Below are 15,006 nucleotides of genomic sequence, written 5' to 3'. Positions count from 1 at the left end.
TTCTCTTCGCCTATGTTCTCGAGCAGTTAAAAGATGAAAACGAGAAAACACTTAAAAACTACTTAGAAACATATAATCGAGGAATCAGGTCGCTTTTGACATTTCGTTGAACGAATTCTTATCACAGCAGGAAATCACTTATCTGCGGGGGATCTTGCCATAATCGCCTCAACCTACGAAGCGAGATGGAGAAGGGATGACTTCGTTATCTTAAATTTCCTTTAAAGCCTAAACGCTTTTTTATTCAGACCTTTAAAACATTTCTTTCAATGATGAAGGTGTTTTAAAAGAAATCTAGGTTTCTTCAATCAATTAATTAGAATTATAATAGATTCAATCAGAAAATTCTGATTTTTTAACTAGAATTAATGCAATCAGATTCTTTATCCAGTGTAGGTTTCTTTCAAGACATTTCCGCCGTCAACAGAAATGTTTTAAAGGTCTCAATGGCGTTAGATTTAAAGGGAAACTTAAGATAACGGAGCCAACCTCTTCCATCTCGCTTGGTAGGTTTTGAAGGAAACCTAAGTGTCTTTTAAGACACTCTCACCGTCGGTAGAAATATTTGAGAGTTACAGTGATACGTGATTTGAAGCGTTCAAAAGTTGACGTTTCAAAAAAATTTTAGAATACTTTTTTTATTAAATATCTCTCTGTGACTATTTTTCAAGGATCTTTAAAGCATTTCTACCGACGGTAAACGTGTTTTGAAGGTTTAAGTAGCGTTTAAAGCCAATTCTCAGTTGCTTGTTCATGATCGGTAGTGTTTTAAAAGCCTGCCGAACGGCTCAAGGATTTCTCTAGGGGGTTGCCCGGGGTAATTCGGGGTCACTGATACGTTACTGCGGCTGCAGAAGCGGGTACTCGTCCCCGTGGTGGTAAAGCGGTGCGATTATGGGGGATGAGTCACAGAAGATTGACGCCTTGTTTATTGATCTTGACGCGGATGCATGGCGCTTGTTATGGCATCGTCGTTGGTTGCTGTCGTTAATTCATCGAAAGTGTAGCATGAATTTTAGCATGTTAAGGAGTCGTCAAGACGATCGTTTCAGTGATTTTCCACGAGAAAATATCCGGAGCGCCCCGTTAACCGCAGAAACTTTCATAAAGTTTGTAGAAAAAAGTTGTCAGAACTTTTTTTGATCTTTTATCCCTTTGAATATTTAATTATCGGAATTTTTTTTAAGATGTAATTTTAGCAATCTTTATACAAGAAAGTCAGGAGTTTATCAATTATATTAAAATTTTGAGAATTAAGAGCTTACTTTTTAAAATAATAATATATATATATATATAGGTTTCTTTCGGCAATTTAATTCGGCATTAATTCTTCCTTGATGAAAATGTTGAGTATGTTTATCATTTACACTTTTCAATTTTTCACGTGTTATGCATTTATATAATTTAATCAGTAATTTCTAATTAAATTTCTGTCGAAACTACGTTTATTTGTAATTAACCGAGGAATGTGATTTCATCTAGTTCCCGGAAACCTTCTACCTCCGATCATTAATTATGTGGGAAGTACTGATGGTATATGTTTATCGAGACAAAAATTGTTTGAAAATACACCAGTCTCGACAAAATTAAAGGATCATTGAAAATCAGCGTTGAAAAGGATCAAAGTCACGTATCCTTGTAAAAGAATGGTCGCAGAAAGATATTTAAAAAGTTTTAAAGTTTGAAATCCCAACTTTTGAATGCTTTAAATCACGTCTCTGTAACGATTTTACTACAAACTATACTAATTTAAAGTGAACTTTGAAAAATTGTTTGCAGTGAAATTGTTTCAAAAACATGGGGCTGGAGTATTCGAAAGTTGAGGTTTCAAGCTTTAAAATGCTCTTTTAAACATCTGCGAACATTTTTCGCAAAGATACTTAACTTTAAATTTTGTCCTTTTCAGCACTGATTTTATGTGATACTTTAATTCGTTAAAAAAAGAATTTGATAATAGTTACCAAATGTTGAGTGAAATAATTTTAATCATACGTTTAGTTAATATAACCAAAAATTTAATTGAAATTATTTCACTCAATATTTGATAGCTATTACCAGATTCTTTTCAGTGTAGTATAATTGAATAATAATGATTTTATCTATTTACAATGTAAAAGCGTAATATATGCACTGACTATTTACTATTTTATTTATTAATTTTTAGAGAATAATTGATACTGGAATATCTTTAAGATATATTAAGATTATCTAGAATATCTGAAAAAAAATTAAGATTAACTTTCTAGATTATCCAAGGAATGCTTAATTACCTTCGATATGATAATAATTGGACTTTATTAATTCGAACAATGTGCGAATGTGATTTCGTGTGCGGAGAATATAAAGCGGACTGCGTTCTTATAAAGGAATTCATTAATGATGTAGAAAGAGAGAATGGGTGATTTAACCAAGAAATGTTTGTCATGGAACACGCGTTGCTTTAGATTAAGATAAGATACTTAGAAAAAAAATGGAATTAATGCTGAGGAAGGAAGTCACTTAATGAAAAAAGTGGAATGATATTGAATTAAACTTATAAAGTAAGAATAATATAAATATATAAACTATACTTATATTTTTGCGTACAATTCTTAATATACTTTTTTTTACTCGTATACAAAGAAGTTACCTGAAAGTTCAATTAACCATACGTAATGTCGGTAATTGGTATCTTCCGCGAGAAGGGGATTTACTCGGGAGTTTTTACGGGGGCATGGAAATTTTATTCCAACTGCTGCGCGCAACAAAAGTTTGTAATTCGAAATACTTTAGGTCCAGCGCTATACCAGTTAGCGAAACTTGAAATCCGAGCTACTCACCGCTCGTTCTCAGGAATGAATTTAATCGTGTCACGAGTTTTATTCCCGAGCCAACTTTCGACGAGGAGGAAAGCGCGCGCGATCGCGGTCTTTAAGCCCTGGCGAAGTGTCGAAGAGATGAGCACGACGTTTAGGAATTCGAGGGTCGAACTCGCGTAGCGACGAAGAGAACGTTCCAAATACTTGCCGGCTCGCCGTTCGTCGTCGACGACGCTTGTCGGTGTTCGTCTCGATGTAGAAGCTGCGTAGGTCGCTAAATTATGGAGCAACGGGATAAAGGAGAGCCAAGGGAAATGAAGAGAAAGAAAAGAACGGTTGCTCGGGTCGTATCGTTGACGCTGAATAATTCTCCGCGCGTTCAAAGGCTTTAATTCGCGATCGTTGTAGCGAAAATTTTAGTCCTTCCTCCATTCGACGGTTTTTTTTATACCTTTCTCTGTGATTTTTCCTGTGTATTTACGTCATTTTAATTATTATTGTGATAAACAAAATATGTAATAATATAAAACTTAATTTAAAATTTATTATGAAAATAGAGATGTAAAACATCCATACGTGTAATTAATGTGAACGCTATCATATTAATTGCTCAACCGCCTACTTATTGCACTTGTATATTAATGTCTTAAAGAAGACTATTTTTCAATATTAAGTACGTAAAATTATCTTTTTTCCTTCTTTTTACGAGTTGTAGATTGACATTAAATATCCACATGTTTCAAGATATTATCAGACATTACGTATTTTTTAAATATTATTTAGGTAGTATTATTTATTTTCCTTAAAAATCTTATAATTATCTTCTTATCTGCTTTTACACTTCTTATTAATTATATTACACTTGATATTGTTTATTGACTTTGTCTATTTTCCATGTCTATTACGCGGTGTTTACACTACAGTAAATCTTAAGCTCAGCAGAGTTGGCAAAATTCCATACTTTTTAGGTAACATCCATGCCAGTAGTAAAAATCGGTATTTTTAGGAAAAACCAGCGAAAACTGCTAGTCTTCTATTAAAAGCAATAAAATAAATAGAGAAAATTTTATTATCAATATTTTTACTTATAGTCAATATTTTAGTATCACTGTTCTAGTTAAGCGTCAACCGAAAGAATTTTTTCCAATTTAAGCTTTATCTAAAATGAAATCTATAATAGATTAAGAATCGATGTAACAAATAAATTATTTTTTTTGTCATAAGATATCAAATGGTAAACCAGATGACAATTTATTTTCTTTATATTGGATTGTTATTGGTTAATTTTTTAAGGTTTAAGGCTTACACACTATTCTATTATAGACACTTCGATAGACACCGCATTACGTGACAGTAATTTCTCTTCGGACGATAATAACGACTATAAAAGCGAGCCTATTCTTGTCCTGTACTTTGTTAGATAGTCAAACAGTCATGTAGTATATAAAACAGCAATAAAACAAGCAATATACGAATTTTTTATATTTTTACGATGTAAAAAGGACCTGATCTTAAAAAAACGAATATTTATTGATTCTTTATTGACTCAGCCACAGCCATCCAAAGGTTAATATCCGTGAGAGTCTTTCTTTATTTTTCATTCTTCCGTCGGCATGTGAAATTTTCATCTTTCGACTGCAACCTGAGTTTTCGAACTTCAGTACAGCTTTTATATTGTTCCGGATTGTATGAAAATCTAAAAAAAATTCTTATGTATTTGTGAAAGTTTTAACAATAACTTTTTACTGTCATAGAAGTTCGATATTTAAATTTCTTTATCAGAATTTACCATCAGAAAAAGAATTTTTGTTAAATAAATTTAAATCTGTAAAATATAAGTAAAATATAATCTAATTTTTATGATAGTAAAAACTTGTTAAACCTTTCACAAGAATGTAAGGTGTTTTTTAAATTTTTATGCAAAGTAATTTATTTACCAGAATTCATAATCAAAAAGTTGACTGTGTCTTTAAAGTTCAACATTGCCGACAGAGAATTATTATACAACGGTCTCAAAGGATTATATGTCCCAAGACAGAGACGTGCGATAAACTACATTCTACATGATAAAAAATATTTTTAAAAACAATTATATTAGAAACGGTTGACTCAAGTCCTTGTTAAAACTTTTGAATATTTAACAATCCGAGTGTTAATTTAATATAATGTGATTTTATTCATTATTGTTTGAATATTTTGCGTTAAATTGATTCAATATTTAGTGTTAAAATAACATATTCATGAGTAAATAAAAATAAATAACATAAAAATAATATTTTTTTAAATATAAATTTTAAGATAATTGAATATAAAAATATGTTATTATAAATGTTAAATTTATTGGAACATGTTATTCTAACATATTATAAATGTTAATGTTTATGAAAAAATATGATGCTTATTTATGCAAATTATGTCGTTGTTACATTTTTTATGTTAATTTTTTACATAATATTTGTGTTACTTCCTAACACATCTCATATTGAATTAACACAAAAATTTGAGTAGATCGTTCGGGACATATGAAATTTCTTAAATTTAACACAAATTTCCCAACTGTATATTTTATATTATACCTACCCTATAATACTCTCAAGGTTTCCAAAGCAATGCACGCAGCGTCGCGTAATTATAAATCTGTATATTTGACTTACCCTATCAGGCGTGATCCTCTCAAGGTTTTCGAAACAATGCACGCAGCATCGCGTAATTATAAATCTAAGCGCGGTGTCAATTATGTGTTACTAGAGGCGGTTACTTGGCGAGAGAGACACTAATGAGTCGCCGACTGCAAAGTCCTTTCGCGGCCTTGAATGTGGCTCTTCTCCTTCGTTCCGATGCGTTGTTTGTACGGCGGCGCGTTATGCATTTGCTTCGGGGAGTGCCTTGTGTAAATAATGAAACGCGTCGGCGAAACGTTCGATTCTGCGCATTGAAACGATGGGCCGAAATGCACGCGGTCGTAGGAGACCGCGCCTTGTCCCGACTCTCGTGTCGCTACATCGCGAAATTCGATAATCAGACAGATCAAGCCTGAGACAAAATTGAAAAGCAATAGGAACAGGGGGGGGGGGGGAGGAATAATAAACTTCAACCTATCAAAAATCGTGTTTATTAGAATACACGATTTCTGATAGGTTAATTAAAATCTGTTATTCCCAGTTCCTATTGTCTGTGTTTTTCAGTCGTACATTAGACTTAATCGATCTCGCATTTCGCTCCAGCATGGAGTAAAGTGTTTTAATCGATTTGTTAATTTCGAATCCGCTCAAAAATTTCCGAAGATCTCAATTTTCTTCTCAAAATCAAATTCTCAAAAATTATTATTATTATTATTAGAGATTATTATTACAGGGTAAAATTATAGCAAAATTAGTAACCTGATTAGAAATTACTAAATTAAAGTAAAATTAGTAATCTACATTTTAATCTACATTTTTACCTCCAAAATCATTTTCTTTAAAATCTGTTATATCTATAAAAGGCGGTATTCACGTACAAATAAATTTTTGCGTGGTTTTTTTTTCACTCAGTGATCCTTTTTACGGTCAAATTTTATTCAAAATAATTCTTTCCATGTATTTTCTCGGAATAACATGGCATTGTAAAGTCGGTATTTCTGTCTATAGAGAGAGGAGAGAACACTTTCAGGTATAAAATCGATTTAATACTTGGAAGTTGCTAGAAACACTGATACTCTTTCTCTAATAATGCCACATATACCTATAAACTTTTCAACTAAAAAAAGGTTTGCATACCAGTGTTTGACATGCGGCCAATGTCGGGTAACCCTGTACAAAGAAAATAGGAAGAGTTTAATAAAGTAAGTTTAATAAAGTAAGTACAAAGAACGAGCACACACAATTCTGTGCTTGATTTATTACTATTCACCTCATATGCCTCGTTCCTTCCCTGCATTCGACGAACGTGTTTAGGATCGATCTCTACGGTGCTATCCCGGAAGAAGTATCGTGAGAAGAAGAGAGCCTATAAATGCGAGTGTTATCGCAAATTTCACGCCTCCTATCCGATTTAATCCTCGAACCTTCTTGTGATATTATAAATTAGTGGATCGACATACTCATCGATTAATCGGTCGCTTCTTTGTGTTGTTTCCGTGATATTGCTTGAGTCAGGTCTTGTAGGGACTATTCTATAGTGTGTAATTACTTTCCCATGCGATTTGCTTTACATTTTCTTGTTATTTTATGTCTGAAGTTATTTCGGACTGTACATAAAAATCTGAAAAAATTCTTGCCTACTCGTAAAGACTTAACTAGAATTTTTACTATCATAAATTAAATTGTATTTTGATTATTCTTTACAGATTTCAATTCATCTACCAGAATTTTTACAAAATATCGAATGTGCCTTAAAAGTCTAACTTAGGCAGATTTTTATATTGTTCCGGGCTGTATCCAAAGTTTTACTTGACGTAAGATCAAAGCTACACAGAAGAAAAGATTTTCTCTGCCATAGCTAATCTTGGTTTGTCATAATATATTTGCTGTCGTAACTATAAACTTATACATAAGCCACAGCGAAATGGTTTACTGTTGCTACTATAATACAGATGTCACAGCTAAGATATTAGTGTGAAAACCCATTTTCTTTTGCTTATTTGCTTTTATTATTTGCTTTTCTTTAAAAAAAGTTATTTTTCTTTGAAGAAAATAAGCAAAAGAAAATGGTTTTTGATTTATAGCTTCCGTCAAGTAAAACTTTGAATACAGCCCGGAGCAATATAAAAATCTGCCTAAGTTGGACTTTCAAGGCACATTCGATATTTTGTAAAAATTCTGGTAGATGAATTGAAATCTGTGAAGAATAATTAAAGTGCAATTTGACTTTTATAATAGTAAAAATTCTAGTTAAAGCCTTCATGAGTAGGCAAAAATTTTTCAAATATTTATGTATAGTCCGAAACAATATAAAAATCTGCCAAGGTAAACTTTCAAGGTATATGCAATATTTTATAAAAATAGTAGCTAAATTTGAGTCTGTAAAAAAATAAGTAAAATACAATTTGAGTTCTATGAGAATAGTAAAAATTCTAATTAAAGCCTTCATGAGTAGGCAAGAATTTGTTTTAGATTTTTATATACAGTCCAGAGTAATATAAAAATCCACTGAAGCTATAAGACTCCTAAATTATTTGTCCAAGTGTAAAAATTCCACACGGCCAAAAGGTTAAAATTTAAGCAATTCCGCGTAATCGATAAATTATTATTTCAGTGTTGAGCTATCCTGGAGTTTGTCGAAAATACAGCAATAATATGCAATGAAAATTTTACGATACAACACAGCAAACGAGCACATTTAACAAATTGAGAGAGATGGAGAGAAAGAGAGAGAGAGAGAGAAGCGAGCGATGAGAGGACATATACCCACCTCGTAGTTCGCAGAGCATGCGTTTGCACGTATGCGCGCACACGTGTAAGCACTCTCGCATTTCCGGCCGATTTGTAACGCGGAATAACGTGCTCGGTCGCTCGGTGCGAGGCTGCATTACCTGTCTTTGTATTTGCAAACACGCTGTCAGGACATAAACATCGGTCGTGCACACGTATGCCTGTATGCACGCATTGCACACAGTGCAAAGCTCGTGAGAGAGAGAGAGAAAGAGAGAGAGAGAGACATGATAATTACGGAATGGTCGACTTATGGCACTACCGATGATGCCGATACTCGAAAGGCATTTCAAATCGATCGTAATTTGAAACACCTGCTGATGAAAAGAGAGAAGAATTATTAATTTGAGAAGATATAAATATTTCTTCTCAATATTTTTATATATTTTTTTTATCATTTTCTTTTGTGTTTATGTTTCTTCTCTTTTCTAATTGTGCAGAGATGCAAAAATAATTTTTGATTATTCTCATTTTTCTCGAAATATTACTTATGATTATTGATAATTGAATTATTCGGTTTAAAAAGCACTTGCTCTAAAACTCACTCTAAAATGTTGAAATAGATTATACAATATTATTATAAACACAATTATTGTTATGTTTTGTAGAAATAAGGATTTCCTTAATGATTTTGAGGCAATCCTTTTTAAAGTAATCAATATATCTTCTTGGAAGTTTAATTATAGATTATATCTACGAGAAATGTTATATTATTTATTATCGAGAGCTTCAAGTTTTCGATAATTAATATATTTGATTGTTATATACTTATCAGATGTTAGACAATGTTAGTATAATTATAATTCTATTACGGATGAGATTAGTCTCGGTGGCAATAATTATCCTATGAGGCTTATTGGTCCGACCCGTGGCGAGTTGCTGCTTCCGCACCCGGCATTGATTTACGAGATAAAACACGACATTCTCGCAACGTATCTCGTTCTCGAGATGAAGGAATACTCGCGAGTAGCTCGCTCTGTCAAATGGATTACTTAATTGTTATTTTAAATTCATATTAATGCTAATTGGGTGTCCAATCGTTAGTTATTAAAAATTTATTGGTGCACTTACAGGCGGTTCTCTGAAAATTATGAAAGCATTTATGTAAAACATACTCAGGTTTCTTCATAGGACAATTAAATTGACGAAGCATCTCTTTATTTTGCGAAGGCTGATTTAGGACGCGATTCATTATGTCATCAATGTCATCATTAATTATCATTCATCATTAATTATCAACAGAAACACGTTAAGAGAAATCTTTGGTACGAATAACTATTATTGTGTTGATGGATGAATCGTGAACCTTGCAGTTCAGCGATTGTTAAATGTCTTTGAATTTTGAATTTTGGGATAATGAATGATATTGAGGAAACACTGACTTGGAAATTTAACAAGCGTTTCGAATTTTCTTTTGTTAAAGGGTCTTTTGTTGTTTGAGCGGTAGGGTAAAACTCAAGTAGAAACGCATATGCGAAATGAAAGACAACGCACCTGGACCACAATAAATGCGTCTTTTTCTACTTGAGCTTTACCTTCATTCCTTGAATACGTAGTCTAGAGATACTATGGCTGCGTTCGGGAAGCGCGCTATCAACGCTATTTGCGTCATACTATTTCATGTTTAATGGTGAAGATAGAATGACACAAATAGCGCTAATAGCGTCTCCTCGAATCCAGCCTGCATGTCTATGAAAATAAGAAATATTTCTCATATGCGTGCGCAAGAACTGTGTCGGCGACGATAAATTTTATGATTTCAGGTAAAACTTTAAAAGTACAGATATTGAAAATCAGATTAATAATTTAATGAAGCGCCAATAAATTAATAATTTCATCATAAGATGATGTTTGTGATATGTTAATAAAAAGAAAAGTTGTATTTGAGTATAAATCTTTCCTTAAAATGCAATAAGGCGAGTTATTAATAGAAAACTTGAATTTAATGTCTACAATTACAAAATAGAATATAGAGAAATTATCGTTTGTGCTGAATGTTCATTTGATATTATTTATAAAGCAAATAATATTGTTCCAAATTTGTTTGCATTTTGATTAATTCGTAATATAGAATTCTTACATAAAATATACAATATCGAATATAAAACATATAATATTGTGCGAATTAATGAAGATTAATTAACTAATGAAATTAATCGATCTAAAAAAACCAGGATTTTTATTTGGAACATCCTGAAAGTATGCTTGAATTAACTAATCAGATATCGCTGGACACTGTTAATAAATTACATTTTCTTATTTTTTTTATTAAAAAATTGTGTGTTATTCTAACACTAAAATTTAGTTAAACCAAATTCTGATTAGAACAATACAATTTTTAAATTAAGAAATAAGAAAATTTTTGTAATTCACATATCAACAAAATAATGGTTATTCATGTCAAACATTCTTCTCAGTGTAGATGATATAATGTTTTATGCGTTAAATAAAAGTATTTAATAAAATAAAATTTCTAGAACATAATTTTTGTTGACAATTTTATAAATATATATTTTAATTAACGATCAAGAAATTCTACGATCTCAAAAAGAGTAAATGTGCTCTTAAAAGAGCATGGCTGGTAATCCTAGTCATATGACACCGGACTAAATGCATTGATTCGTGTAAAAACCGGCTTGTTCTGGAGTGGTCTGCTATTTCATGTATATACGTACAGTGTTGTTATTCCTTCTCGCACGAACCGTGACGCTCGCTTCTCTCTTTACCCCGACAAATCGACGATAAAGGCCGCGGCTGACAACCCATTTTGACAAAGGTCGTTCCGACTAGCCGTGGGCCGTTGTTGTCGTGTCCTCTTGGTCGTTTGCAATTTCAGTCTTCAACTCAAAGCCGCCGTCGCCGTCGCGCCCCGCGGTGCTCGAACCGTCCATCGCCACTGAGCGACATCAACAATCGAATTACATAGCGATACTATCAAGGCAAGTTAATGGAAGAGTCGTTGTTGACGTCGTCGCGTCGCCGTAGCTGCCGCGATCTTTCGATTAACACGATCGATCTCGTTATCGTGGAGAAATCACTTTCCACATCGAGATCGATGCGCTTTATGTCCTACAGGAAAATTATGGCTATGAATTTCAATTTCAATAAGATTTACTCGGCTGTGGAAATTTTGAGTTAAATGAGGTTTTGTTCCTTTGTTCAGAAATTCTCAAAGTTTTGGGCGTTTGGCACGTAACGTTTCAATATTATTGGTGCACTTTTAAAAAATATTATATGTGGATTTAACATCGTACGATGTAATTCTCACGTTAATTAATATTAATACCAACATAGTTTGGATTTATAATCTTTGGTATTTTATATTAACATCATGGTATGGACTTAAAATCCATGATGTTAAATCCACGTTATGGGTTAGTGTTAATATTAGTACAATAGGAATTATACGAACACCGCATGATGTTAAATTCATATCAATATTTTTTAAAGTCCATCAATAATATCGAATTGTTGTATTAAAATTGTTGCCGAAAATTTTGAGAATTTTCAGAGCAAAGCAGTAAAGCCTCATTTAACTTAAAACTTCAACAGCCGAGTAATCCTATTGAAATTCGTGATATTAAATCTACTCCGATATTTTTTAGAATGCGTTTTCCATTCAGTAACACAAGTCGACACAAATACCATTGGCTGCGTTCAGCAGAAAAAGCAGCTTTTCTGCTGTTATAAGATTCTTTAATATGATTGGTTATACAAGAAACTTACAGAGCAAGTATCAATCATATAAAGAATTTTACAGTTGCAAAGATATTTTTTTTCTGAATGCTATTCTTTCTTTCTTGACATTATTTAATGAATAACAAAGACAGAAAGACACTTGTGTTGACTTATGTGACTAAATAAACAACATCCTATCTTCCGGAGCTAACGATCTATTGAATCCACTCAGTTATGAATCTCTTTGTTAAAAATGTCACACAATTTGATTTTCTTTATGTCACATCTAGGATTATAATCCTAGATGTGACATAAAGATGTGGCAGAAAGACACATGTGTCGACTTATGTGACTAAATAAACAACATCCTATCTTCCGGAGCTAACGACCTATTGAATCCACTCAGTTATGAATTTCTTTGTTAAAAATGTCACAATTTGATTTTCTTTATGTCACATCTAGAATTATAATCCTAGATGTGACATAAAGAAAATTAAATTGTAAAAAGTAAAAATGGAAAAAAGTAAAAATTAATATCGATATATTATATTAGTATATATTAATATAAATGTTCAAATATAATTATATCACTACACAAACAATAATAAATTTAATAAAAATAGATTTTTAAAAACAAAAAAAACCAATTATCTAATTATTTAAAAATTAATATATCTAAATTATTTAATATTTATTTATGTTCTATCAGCAGTCAAGTAAATTACATATAATTAATGTATTTCTTAAGAATAGATTAAATAAGATAGACATAAGAAAATATACATTTTGAAATTACAATGGGAGAAATATTTTGTATGAATAATTACTATTTTGTTAACATATTTGTGAATTATTACAAAAAAGGCTTACTTATGTTTTAATTTAAAAATTGTTCTAAGCAAATTAAATGTGCGTATTCTAATTAAATTTTGCTTAGAACAGTACAAATTTTAAATTAAAAAATAAAATGTTTTTGTAAATCCACGTATCAACAAAATAATAGTTATTTATACAAAACTTTCTCTCAATGGAGCTTGCAATTAAAAATCCGTAGCATTTACAGCCCTTTTGGAGGTTCTAACAAAGTCCTCCTTTGATTCTCGACATAGAGAAAATGGAAATAAGATCTTGTAGATGTAATGTAGGATTAAAATTTCGACTCGGGTATTCTTATTAAAATATACTTAATATTAATTTTTTTTTATACGAATTATATCATTTTGGTTTTTCGAAATTAATTACTGCACAATTTAATTATTATAAATTACAGACCTCTAGCGTCAGTAATTGTGTTACAGATTTTGACGTCAGCTCTAGAGAGTTAATTAGTCTTGAAAATATTGTAACATGAAGAGAAAGAAGTTTCTTTAACGTACTGTAAAATGAGATAACTTTGTTCCAGTTGGAATAACTTTGTTCTAAATTAAAAAAAAACTATAAACAACATGTATATTCAAAATCAGGACATAAGACGTCTTAAAATATTTTTAAGACATTTTTCAGACATGTCTTATGGCCCTTATTTTAATATTATTAAAATTGAATCAAAGTTATCCCAATTATCTAATTTTATGATATGAAATATCCGACATTTGATAATCTTATTTTCTACTGCAAACGAATTAAGTAAAAATCTGACCGCGTTGCACGTGAGAGATCGTTAAAGAATCCAGCGAGAACGTTATCGCGGGATCTACGGGGTGATTTGCGGAAGAAAGAGGACGCCGGTGGCACGGCGTGGCCGCCTTTTTGAGCGGTATTTCACTGCGAGAAAGAAATTCTAGTAAAGCTGCGAAATAGAGAGTGCACAGAGTTTATGAGAGAGAGGCTGAGTGAGAGAGAGAGGGAAATAGGGAGAACAACACGCGCGCGCACATGATGCCACGAAGCTATAATGGAACTGCCTGGCCGTGGTGGTCGCTACTTTATTATCGATACTTTATCATCTGATATGAGGATAGAAAATCGATACCTTTCGAATTGGCGGGACGAAAGTGCCGTTGCATCGCGATGGGAAAATCGAATTAACGTCACTGCGAGTAATTTGATCGAACGCCAGCTTGCATCATGGATGCGAATTGTATCTTCGGGAATTAGCATAAAGCGAACGCATAAAGCGGCGTCTATAATGAGATTTTAAAGCGTAAAACTTAAGCTTTAAGTCTTATGCCGTAAAAAATTGACCAATCACAGTCGAATGTGAGGAGAATAATCGATTACGAATGGTCAATTTCTTAGGGCTTAAGATTTACGACTTAAAATCACATTGTATACGTCGCTTAATGTAAACTTGATTTTTGTTGAGGAGATGCTGGAAATTATTGATACATTACAGCCGTATAAAAATCTATGAATCGATTGAACAAAATTAAAAATCTTTTTACAGGATTGAAGTAGATGCAAAATTAGAAAGTGGAGCAATTTATATTAAAATCGAAAAAAGAATTAGAAACTTACATTTTTCAACTCGTAAAGCTGTCATTTGTCGTAGCCGGTTCCTTAATACAAACATTCTATAGTTCATATAGACAAAAAGACATTACACCACCTACCGGTTTACGTGAATGAACAATACTGGATTTATGGAACTAATTGTAAGATTGAAAGCTTCAAAAATAGATTTATATTCAATTATACACTCTTAATCTTGTATCGTCAAAAATTGGCGGTACACGTTGAAATATAAACATAATTTACAAGGGATATAAGTTATCCTCAAACATAAAGTATCTTGAAGTCAAAAGTTTTTAATTGTGAAGATTCACCGATGCTTGTTCTATTTGATTGTGTCGAGATTTATATTTCACTCTGTTAGTTGAATAGCTCTGTTGTCGATTTATCTTTTGAAATGCTGGAGATACATATGAAAATGCTGGTAGATACACATGAAAGTCTTATACTTCCGAAAGAAAAGTACCGCGAGTTTATCTTATATGTACATTCATTTTATCTTTTGTATCTCTTATTTTGTGTTAATATTCCGAGAAAAACATCTAGTATATACAAACAACAAATACTTCCTATCGGTATACAGGGTGTTTGAAAATTATCGGCTAATCGATCACGAGCAGGTAGAACGGACCGAATTGAATCGAAAATCTTATACCATTTTATAGGTT

The 15,006-nt window shown here is 32.0% G+C and overlaps 1 protein-coding gene across 4 annotated transcripts in view; it reads left to right on the top strand.

Moving 5' to 3' along the window:
- Positions 1-15,006, top strand: part of lilli (AF4/FMR2 family member lilliputian) — a 273,330-nt gene that overhangs the window by 55,142 nt on the left and 203,182 nt on the right. The window lies entirely within an intron of this gene.

This window comes from Trachymyrmex cornetzi, unplaced genomic scaffold, assembly GCF_001594075.2.
Source record: "Trachymyrmex cornetzi isolate Tcor2-1 unplaced genomic scaffold, Tcor1.1 scaffold380, whole genome shotgun sequence".
Classification (NCBI taxonomy): domain Eukaryota; kingdom Metazoa; phylum Arthropoda; class Insecta; order Hymenoptera; family Formicidae; genus Trachymyrmex; species Trachymyrmex cornetzi.
Note: the sequence above shows the minus strand (reverse complement) of the source record. Positions and strands in the feature narration are given on the sequence as shown.